The sequence below is a fragment of the Mytilus californianus genome, unplaced genomic scaffold, assembly GCF_021869535.1.
Source record: "Mytilus californianus isolate M0D057914Y unplaced genomic scaffold, xbMytCali1.0.p SCAF_3, whole genome shotgun sequence".
NCBI lineage: Eukaryota > Metazoa > Mollusca > Bivalvia > Mytilida > Mytilidae > Mytilus > Mytilus californianus.
Genome location: NW_026262679.1, coordinates 71,625,038 through 71,636,721, shown reverse-complemented (window position 1 = coordinate 71,636,721; position 11,684 = coordinate 71,625,038).

Below are 11,684 nucleotides of genomic sequence, written 5' to 3'. Positions count from 1 at the left end.
GATATGAAACTAATATGCACTTTTTGTTTTTCTTTCAGAGTACCTGACCCGGAGGTGGAGGCCGCGGAACCCAAGGCAAAGGCACAGAGGCCGGAAACAGCAAGAGATAAGTATTTTTTCTGACTTGCAGTGCCCCCCTCCATCGGTGTGGTCGATATGAAACTAATATGCACTTTTTGTTTTTCTTTCAGAGTACCTGACCCGGAGGTGGAGGCCGCATCACCCAAGGCAAAGGCACAGAGGCCGGAAACAGCAAGAGATAAGTATTTTTTCTGACTTGCAGTGCCCCCCTCCATCGGTGTGGTCGATATGAAACTAATATGCACTTTTTGTTTTTCTTTCAGAGTACCTGACCCGGAGGTGGAGGCCGCGGAACCCAAGGCAAAGGCACAGAGGCCGGAAACAGCAAGAGATAAGTATTTTTTCTGACTTGCAGTGCCCCCCTCCATCGGTGTGGTCGATATGAAACTAATATGCACTTTTTGTTTTTCTTTCAGGGTACCTGACCCGGAGGTGGAGGCCGCATCACCCAAGGCAAAGGCACAGAGGCCGGAAACAGCAAGAGATAAGTATTTTTTCTGACTTGCAGTGCCCCCCTCCATCGGTGTGGTCGATATGAAACTAATATGCACTTTTTGTTTTTCTTTCAGAGTACCTGACCCGGAGGTGGAGGCCGCGGAACCCAAGGCAAAGGCACAGAGGCCGGAAACAGCAAGAGATAAGTATTTTTTCTGACTTGCAGTGCCCCCCTCCATCGGTGTGGTCGATATGAAACTAATATGCACTTTTTGTTTTTCTTTCAGAGTACCTGACCCGGAGGTGGAGGCCGCATCACCCAAGGCAAAGGCACAGAGGCCGGAAACAGCAAGAGATAAGTATTTTTTCTGACTTGCAGTGCCCCCCTCCATCGGTGTGGTCGATATGAATCTAATATGCACTTTTTGTTTTTCTTTCAGAGTACCTGACCCGGAGGTGGAGGCCGCGGAACCCAAGGCAAAGGCACAGAGGCCGGAAACAGCAAGAGATAAGTATTTTTTCTGACTTGCAGTGCCCCCCTCCATCGGTGTGGTCGATATGAAACTAATATGCACTTTTTGTTTTTCTTTCAGGGTACCTGACCCGGAGGTGGAGGCAGCGGAACCCAAGGCAAAGGCACAGAGGCCGGAAACAGCAAGAGATAAGTATTTTTTCTGACTTGCAGTGCCCCCCTCCATCGGTGTGGTCGATATGAAACTAATATGCACTTTTTGTTTTTCTTTCAGAGTACCTGACCCGGAGGTGGAGGCCGCATCACCCAAGGCAAAGGCACAGAGGCCGGAAACAGCAAGAGATAAGTATTTTTTCTGACTTGCAGTGCCCCCCTCCATCGGTGTGGTCGATATGAAACTAATATGCACTTTTTGTTTTTCTTTCAGAGTACCTGACCCGGAGGTGGAGACCGCATCACCCAAGGCAAAGGCACAGAGGCCGGAAACAGCAAGAGATAAGTATTTTTTCTGACTTGCAGTGCCCCCCTCCATCGGTGTGGTCGATATGAAACTAATATGCACTTTTTGTTTTTCTTTCAGGGTACCTGACCCGGAGGTGGAGGCCGCATCACCCAAGGCAAAGGCACAGAGGCCGGAAACAGCAAGAGATAAGTATTTTTTCTGACTTGCAGTGCCCCCCTCCATCGGTGTGGTCGATATGAAACTAATATGCACTTTTTGTTTTTCTTTCAGAGTACCTGACCCGGAGGTGGAGGCCGCATCACCCAAGGCAAAGGCACAGAGGCCGGAAACAGCAAGAGATAAGTATTTTTTCTGACTTGCAGTGCCCCCCTCCATCGGTGTGGTCGATATGAAACTAATATGCACTTTTTGTTTTTCTTTCAGAGTACCTGACCCGGAGGTGGAGGCCGCGGAACCCAAGGCAAAGGCACAGAGGCCGGAAACAGCAAGAGATAAGTATTTTTTCTGACTTGCAGTGCCCCCCTCCATCGGTGTGGTCGATATGAAACTAATATGCACTTTTTGTTTTTCTTTCAGGGTACCTGACCCGGAGGTGGAGGCAGCGGAACCCAAGGCAAAGGCACAGAGGCCGGAAACAGCAAGAGATAAGTATTTTTTCTGACTTGCAGTGCCCCCCTCCATCGGTGTGGTCGATATGAAACTAATATGCACTTTTTGTTTTTCTTTCAGAGTACCTGACCCGGAGGTGGAGGCTGCGGAACCCAAGGCAAAGGCACAGAGGCCGGAAACAGCAAGAGATAAGTATTTTTTCTGACTTGCAGTGCCCCCCTCCATCGGTGTGGTCGATATGAAACTAATATGCACTTTTTGTTTTTCTTTCAGGGTACCTGACCCGGAGGTGGAGGCAGCGGAACCCAAGGCAAAGGCACAGAGGCCGGAAACAGCAAGAGATAAGTATTTTTTCTGACTTGCAGTGCCCCCCTCCATCGGTGTGGTCGATATGAAACTAATATGCACTTTTTGTTTTTCTTTCAGAGTACCTGACCCGGAGGTGGAGGCCGCGGAACCCAAGGCAAAGGCACAGAGGCCGGAAACAGCAAGAGATAAGTATTTTTTCTGACTTGCAGTGCCCCCCTCCATCGGTGTGGTCGATATGAAACTAATATGCACTTTTTGTTTTTCTTTCAGGGTACCTGACCCGGAGGTGGAGGCAGCGGAACCCAAGGCAAAGGCACAGAGGCCGGAAACAGCAAGAGATAAGTATTTTTTCTGACTTGCAGTGCCCCCCTCCATCGGTGTGGTCGATATGAAACTAATATGCACTTTTTGTTTTTCTTTCAGAGTACCTGACCCGGAGGTGGAGGCCGCATCACCCAAGGCAAAGGCACAGAGGCCGGAAACAGCAAGAGATAAGTATTTTTTCTGACTTGCAGTGCCCCCCTCCATCGGTGTGGTCGATATGAAACTAATATGCACTTTTTGTTTTTCTTTCAGAGTACCTGACCCGGAGGTGGAGGCCGCGGAACCCAAGGCAAAGGCACAGAGGCCGGAAACAGCAAGAGATAAGTATTTTTTCTGACTTGCAGTGCCCCCCTCCATCGGTGTGGTCGATATGAAACTAATATGCACTTTTTGTTTTTCTTTCAGAGTACCTGACCCGGAGGTGGAGGCCGCATCACCCAAGGCAAAGGCACAGAGGCCGGAAACAGCAAGAGATAAGTATTTTTTCTGACTTGCAGTGCCCCCCTCCATCGGTGTGGTCGATATGAAACTAATATGCACTTTTTGTTTTTCTTTCAGAGTACCTGACCCGGAGGTGGAGGCCGCGGAACCCAAGGCAAAGGCACAGAGGCCGGAAACAGCAAGAGATAAGTATTTTTTCTGACTTGCAGTGCCCCCCTCCATCGGTGTGGTCGATATGAAACTAATATGCACTTTTTGTTTTTCTTTCAGAGTACCTGACCCGGAGGTGGAGGCCGCATCACCCAAGGCAAAGGCACAGAGGCCGGAAACAGCAAGAGATAAGTATTTTTTCTGACTTGCAGTGCCCCCCTCCATCGGTGTGGTCGATATGAAACTAATATGCACTTTTTGTTTTTCTTTCAGAGTACCTGACCCGGAGGTGGAGGCCGCATCACCCAAGGCAAAGGCACAGAGGCCGGAAACAGCAAGAGATAAGTATTTTTTCTGACTTGCAGTGCCCCCCTCCATCGGTGTGGTCGATATGAAACTAATATGCACTTTTTGTTTTTCTTTCAGGGTACCTGACCCGGAGGTGGAGGCCGCATCACCCAAGGCAAAGGCACAGAGGCCGGAAACAGCAAGAGATAAGTATTTTTTCTGACTTGCAGTGCCCCCCTCCATCAGTGTGGTCGATATGAAACTAATATGCACTTTTTGTTTTTCTTTCAGAGTACCTGACCCGGAGGTGGAGGCCGCGGAACCCAAGGCAAAGGCACAGAGGCCGGAAACAGCAAGAGATAAGTATTTTTTCTGACTTGCAGTGCCCCCCTCCATCGGTGTGGTCGATATGAAACTAATATGCACTTTTTGTTTTTCTTTCAGAGTACCTGACCCGGAGGTGGAGGCCGCGGAACCCAAGGCAAAGGCACAGAGGCCGGAAACAGCAAGAGATAAGTATTTTTTCTGACTTGCAGTGCCCCCCTCCATCGGTGTGGTCGATATGAAACTAATATGCACTTTTTGTTTTTCTTTCAGGGTACCTGACCCGGAGGTGGAGGCAGCGGAACCCAAGGCAAAGGCACAGAGGCCGGAAACAGCAAGAGATAAGTATTTTTTCTGACTTGCAGTGCCCCCCTCCATCGGTGTGGTCGATATGAAACTAATATGCACTTTTTGTTTTTCTTTCAGAGTACCTGACCCGGAGGTGGAGGCCGCGGAACCCAAAGCAAAGGCACAGAGGCCGGAAACAGCAAGAGATAAGTATTTTTTCTGACTTGCAGTGCCCCCCTCCATCGGTGTGGTCGATATGAAACTAATATGCACTTTTTGTTTTTCTTTCAGGGTACCTGACCCGGAGGTGGAGGCAGCGGAACCCAAGGCAAAGGCACAGAGGCCGGAAACAGCAAGAGATAAGTATTTTTTCTGACTTGCAGTGCCCCCCTCCATCGGTGTGGTCGATATGAAACTAATATGCACTTTTTGTTTTTCTTTCAGAGTACCTGACCCGGAGGTGGAGGCCGCATCACCCAAGGCAAAGGCACAGAGGCCGGAAACAGCAAGAGATAAGTATTTTTTCTGACTTGCAGTGCCCCCCTCCATCGGTGTGGTCGATATGAAACTAATATGCACTTTTTGTTTTTCTTTCAGAGTACCTGACCCGGAGGTGGAGGCCGCATCACCCAAGGCAAAGGCACAGAGGCCGGAAACAGCAAGAGATAAGTATTTTTTCTGACTTGCAGTGCCCCCCTCCATCGGTGTGGTCGATATGAAACTAATATGCACTTTTTGTTTTTCTTTCAGAGTACCTGACCCGGAGGTGGAGGCCGCATCACCCAAGGCAAAGGCACAGAGGCCGGAAACAGCAAGAGATAAGTATTTTTTCTGACTTGCAGTGCCCCCCTCCATCGGTGTGGTCGATATGAAACTAATATGCACTTTTTGTTTTTCTTTCAGGGTACCTGACCCGGAGGTGGAGGCCGCATCACCCAAGGCAAAGGCACAGAGGCCGGAAACAGCAAGAGATAAGTATTTTTTCTGACTTGCAGTGCCCCCCTCCATCAGTGTGGTCGATATGAAACTAATATGCACTTTTTGTTTTTCTTTCAGAGTACCTGACCCGGAGGTGGAGGCCGCGGAACCCAAGGCAAAGGCACAGAGGCCGGAAACAGCAAGAGATAAGTATTTTTTCTGACTTGCAGTGCCCCCCTCCATCGGTGTGGTCGATATGAAACTAATATGCACTTTTTGTTTTTCTTTCAGAGTACCTGACCCGGAGGTGGAGGCCGCATCACCCAAGGCAAAGGCACAGAGGCCGGAAACAGCAAGAGATAAGTATTTTTTCTGACTTGCAGTGCCCCCCTCCATCGGTGTGGTCGATATGAAACTAATATGCACTTTTTGTTTTTCTTTCAGAGTACCTGACCCGGAGGTGGAGGCCGCGGAACCCAAGGCAAAGGCACAGAGGCCGGAAACAGCAAGAGATAAGTATTTTTTCTGACTTGCAGTGCCCCCCTCCATCGGTGTGGTCGATATGAAACTAATATGCACTTTTTGTTTTTCTTTCAGGGTACCTGACCCGGAGGTGGAGGCAGCGGAACCCAAGGCAAAGGCACAGAGGCCGGAAACAGCAAGAGATAAGTATTTTTTCTGACTTGCAGTGCCCCCCTCCATCGGTGTGGTCGATATGAAACTAATATGCACTTTTTGTTTTTCTTTCAGAGTACCTGACCCGGAGGTGGAGGCCGCATCACCCAAGGCAAAGGCACAGAGGCCGGAAACAGCAAGAGATAAGTATTTTTTCTGACTTGCAGTGCCCCCCTCCATCGGTGTGGTCGATATGAAACTAATATGCACTTTTTGTTTTTCTTTCAGAGTACCTGACCCGGAGGTGGAGGCCGCGGAACCCAAGGCAAAGGCACAGAGGCCAGAAACAGCAAGAGATAAGTATTTTTTCTGACTTGCAGTGCCCCCCTCCATCGGTGTGGTCGATATGAAACTAATATGCACTTTTTGTTTTTCTTTCAGAGTACCTGACCCGGAGGTGGAGGCCGCATCACCCAAGGCAAAGGCACAGAGGCCGGAAACAGCAAGAGATAAGTATTTTTTCTGACTTGCAGTGCCCCCCTCCATCGGTGTGGTCGATATGAAACTAATATGCACTTTTTGTTTTTCTTTCAGAGTACCTGACCCGGAGGTGGAGGCCGCATCACCCAAGGCAAAGGCACAGAAGCCGGAAACAACAAGAGATAAGTATTTTTTCTGACTTGCAGTGCCCCCCCTCCATCGGTGTGGTCGATATGAAACTAATATGCACTTTTTGTTTTTCTTTCAGGGTACCTGACCCGGAGGTGGAGGCCGCATCACCCAAGGCAAAGGCACAGAGGCCGGAAACAGCAAGAGATAAGTATTTTTTCTGACTTGCAGTGCCCCCCTCCATCGGTGTGGTCGATATGAAACTAATATGCACTTTTTGTTTTTCTTTCAGAGTACCTGACCCGGAGGTGGAGGCCGCATCACCCAAGGCAAAGGCACAGAGGCCGGAAACAGCAAGAGATAAGTATTTTTTCTGACTTGCAGTGCCCCCCTCCATCGGTGTGGTCGATATGAATCTAATATGCACTTTTTGTTTTTCTTTCAGAGTACCTGACCCGGAGGTGGAGGCCGCGGAACCCAAGGCAAAGGCACAGAGGCCGGAAACAGCAAGAGATAAGTATTTTTTCTGACTTGCAGTGCCCCCCTCCATCGGTGTGGTCGATATGAAACTAATATGCACTTTTTGTTTTTCTTTCAGGGTACCTGACCCGGAGGTGGAGGCAGCGGAACCCAAGGCAAAGGCACAGAGGCCGGAAACAGCAAGAGATAAGTATTTTTTCTGACTTGCAGTGCCCCCCTCCATCGGTGTGGTCGATATGAAACTAATATGCACTTTTTGTTTTTCTTTCAGAGTACCTGACCCGGAGGTGGAGGCCGCATCACCCAAGGCAAAGGCACAGAGGCCGGAAACAGCAAGAGATAAGTATTTTTTCTGACTTGCAGTGCCCCCCTCCATCGGTGTGGTCGATATGAAACTAATATGCACTTTTTGTTTTTCTTTCAGAGTACCTGACCCGGAGGTGGAGACCGCGGAACCCAAGGCAAAGGCACAGAGGCCGGAAACAGCAAGAGATAAGTATTTTTTCTGACTTGCAGTGCCCCCCTCCATCGGTGTGGTCGATATGAAACTAATATGCACTTTTTGTTTTTCTTTCAGGGTACCTGACCCGGAGGTGGAGGCCGCATCACCCAAGGCAAAGGCACAGAGGCCGGAAACAGCAAGAGATAAGTATTTTTTCTGACTTGCAGTGCCCCCCTCCATCGGTGTGGTCGATATGAAACTAATATGCACTTTTTGTTTTTCTTTCAGAGTACCTGACCCGGAGGTGGAGGCCGCATCACCCAAGGCAAAGGCACAGAGGCCGGAAACAGCAAGAGATAAGTATTTTTTCTGACTTGCAGTGCCCCCCTCCATCGGTGTGGTCGATATGAAACTAATATGCACTTTTTGTTTTTCTTTCAGAGTACCTGACCCGGAGGTGGAGGCCGCGGAACCCAAGGCAAAGGCACAGAGGCCGGAAACAGCAAGAGATAAGTATTTTTTCTGACTTGCAGTGCCCCCCTCCATCGGTGTGGTCGATATGAAACTAATATGCACTTTTTGTTTTTCTTTCAGGGTACCTGACCCGGAGGTGGAGGCAGCGGAACCCAAGGCAAAGGCACAGAGGCCGGAAACAGCAAGAGATAAGTATTTTTTCTGACTTGCAGTGCCCCCCTCCATCGGTGTGGTCGATATGAAACTAATATGCACTTTTTGTTTTTCTTTCAGAGTACCTGACCCGGAGGTGGAGGCCGCATCACCCAAGGCAAAGGCACAGAGGCCGGAAACAGCAAGAGATAAGTATTTTTTCTGACTTGCAGTGCCCCCCTCCATCGGTGTGGTCGATATGAAACTAATATGCACTTTTTGTTTTTCTTTCAGAGTACCTGACCCGGAGGTGGAGGCCGCATCACCCAAGGCAAAGGCACAGAGGCCGGAAACAGCAAGAGATAAGTATTTTTTCTGACTTGCAGTGGCCCCCTCCATCGGTGTGGTCGATATGAAACTAATATGCACTTTTTGTTTTTCTTTCAGAGTACCTGACCCGGAGGTGGAGACCGCGGAACCCAAGGCAAAGGCACAGAGGCCGGAAACAGCAAGAGATAAGTATTTTTTCTGACTTGCAGTGCCCCCCTCCATCGGTGTGGTCGATATGAAACTAATATGCACTTTTTGTTTTTCTTTCAGGGTACCTGACCCGGAGGTGGAGGCCGCATCACCCAAGGCAAAGGCACAGAGGCCGGAAACAGCAAGAGATAAGTATTTTTTCTGACTTGCAGTGCCCCCCTCCATCGGTGTGGTCGATATGAAACTAATATGCACTTTTTGTTTTTCTTTCAGAGTACCTGACCCGGAGGTGGAGGCCGCATCACCCAAGGCAAAGGCACAGAGGCCGGAAACAGCAAGAGATAAGTATTTTTTCTGACTTGCAGTGCCCCCCTCCATCGGTGTGGTCGATATGAAACTAATATGCACTTTTTGTTTTTCTTTCAGAGTACCTGACCCGGAGGTGGAGGCCGCGGAACCCAAGGCAAAGGCACAGAGGCCGGAAACAGCAAGAGATAAGTATTTTTTCTGACTTGCAGTGCCCCCCTCCATCGGTGTGGTCGATATGAAACTAATATGCACTTTTTGTTTTTCTTTCAGGGTACCTGACCCGGAGGTGGAGGCAGCGGAACCCAAGGCAAAGGCACAGAGGCCGGAAACAGCAAGAGATAAGTATTTTTTCTGACTTGCAGTGCCCCCCTCCATCGGTGTGGTCGATATGAAACTAATATGCACTTTTTGTTTTTCTTTCAGAGTACCTGACCCGGAGGTGGAGGCCGCATCACCCAAGGCAAAGGCACAGAGGCCGGAAACAGCAAGAGATAAGTATTTTTTCTGACTTGCAGTGCCCCCCTCCATCGGTGTGGTCGATATGAAACTAATATGCACTTTTTGTTTTTCTTTCAGAGTACCTGACCCGGAGGTGGAGGCCGCGGAACCCAAGGCAAAGGCACAGAGGCCAGAAACAGCAAGAGATAAGTATTTTTTCTGACTTGCAGTGCCCCCCTCCATCGGTGTGGTCGATATGAAACTAATATGCACTTTTTGTTTTTCTTTCAGAGTACCTGACCCGGAGGTGGAGGCCGCATCACCCAAGGCAAAGGCACAGAGGCCGGAAACAGCAAGAGATAAGTATTTTTTCTGACTTGCAGTGCCCCCCTCCATCGGTGTGGTCGATATGAAACTAATATGCACTTTTTGTTTTTCTTTCAGAGTACCTGACCCGGAGGTGGAGGCCGCATCACCCAAGGCAAAGGCACAGAAGCCGGAAACAGCAAGAGATAAGTATTTTTTCTGACTTGCAGTGCCCCCCTCCATCGCTGTGGTCGATATGAAACTAATATGCACTTTTTGTTTTTCTTTCAGAGTACCTGACCCGGAGGTGGAGGCCGCATCACCCAAGGCAAAGGCACAGAGGCCGGAAACAGCAAGAGATAAGTATTTTTTCTGACTTGCAGTGCCCCCCTCCATCGGTGTGGTCGATATGAATCTAATATGCACTTTTTGTTTTTCTTTCAGAGTACCTGACCCGGAGGTGGAGGCCGCGGAACCCAAGGCAAAGGCACAGAGGCCGGAAACAGCAAGAGATAAGTATTTTTTCTGACTTGCAGTGCCCCCCTCCATCGGTGTTGTCGATATGAAACTAATATGCACTTTTTGTTTTTCTTTCAGGGTACCTGACCCGGAGGTGGAGGCAGCGGAACCCAAGGCAAAGGCACAGAGGCCGGAAACAGCAAGAGATAAGTATTTTTTCTGACTTGCAGTGCCCCCCTCCATCGGTGTGGTCGATATGAAACTAATATGCACTTTTTGTTTTTCTTTCAGAGTACCTGACCCGGAGGTGGAGGCCGCATCACCCAAGGCAAAGGCACAGAGGCTGGAAACAGCAAGAGATAAGTATTTTTTCTGACTTGCAGTGCCCCCCTCCATCGGTGTGGTCGATATGAAACTAATATGCACTTTTTGTTTTTCTTTCAGAGTACCTGACCCGGAGGTGGAGGCCGCATCACCCAAGGCAAAGACACAGAGGCCGGAAACAGCAAGAGATAAGTATTTTTTCTGACTTGCAGTGCCCCCCTCCATCGGTGTGGTCGATATGAAACTAATATGCACTTTTTGTTTTTCTTTCAGAGTACCTGACCCGGAGGTGGAGGCCGCGGAACCCAAGGCAAAGGCACAGAGGCCGGAAACAGCAAGAGATAAGTATTTTTTCTGACTTGCAGTGCCCCCCTCCATCGGTGTGGTCGATATGAAACTAATATGCACTTTTTCTTTTTCTTTCAGGGTACCTGACCCGGAGGTGGAGGCAGCGGAACCCAAGGCAAAGGCACAGAGGCCGGAAACAGCAAGAGATAAGTATTTTTTCTGACTTGCAGTGCCCCCCTCCATCGGTGTGGTCGATATGAAACTAATATGCACTTTTTGTTTTTCTTTCAGAGTACCTGACCCGGAGGTGGAGGCCGCATCACCCAAGGCAAAGGCACAGAGGCCGGAAACAGCAAGAGATAAGTATTTTTTCTGACTTGCAGTGCCCCCCTCCATCGGTGTGGTCGATATGAAACTAATATGCACTTTTTGTTTTTCTTTCAGAGTACCTGACCCGGAGGTGGAGGCCGCGGAACCCAAGGCAAAGGCACAGAGGCCAGAAACAGCAAGAGATAAGTATTTTTTCTGACTTGCAGTGCCCCCCTCCATCGGTGTGGTCGATATGAAACTAATATGCACTTTTTGTTTTTCTTTCAGAGTACCTGACCCGGAGGTGGAGGCCGCATCACCCAAGGCAAAGGCACAGAGGCCGGAAACAGCAAGAGATAAGTATTTTTTCTGACTTGCAGTGCCCCCCTCCATCGGTGTGGTCGATATGAAACTAATATGCACTTTTTGTTTTTCTTTCAGGGTACCTGACCCGGAGGTGGAGGCCGCATCACCCAAGGCAAAGGCACAGAGGCCGGAAACAGCAAGAGATAAGTATTTTTTCTGACTTGCAGTGCCCCCCTCCATCGGTGTGGTCGATATGAAACTAATATGCACTTTTTGTTTTTCTTTCAGAGTACCTGACCCGGAGGTGGAGGCCGCATCACCCAAGGCAAAGGCACAGAGGCCGGAAACAGCAAGAGATAAGTATTTTTTCTGACTTGCAGTGCCCCCCTCCATCGGTGTGGTCGATATGAAACTAATATGCACTTTTTGTTTTTCTTTCAGAGTACCTGACCCGGAGGTGGAGGCCGCATCACCCAAGGCAAAGGCACAGAGGCCGGAAACAGCAAGAGATAAGTATTTTTTCTGACTTGCAGTGCCCCCCTCCATCGGTGTGGTCGATATGAAACTAATATGCACTTTTTGTTTTTCTTTCAGAGTACCTGACCCGGAGG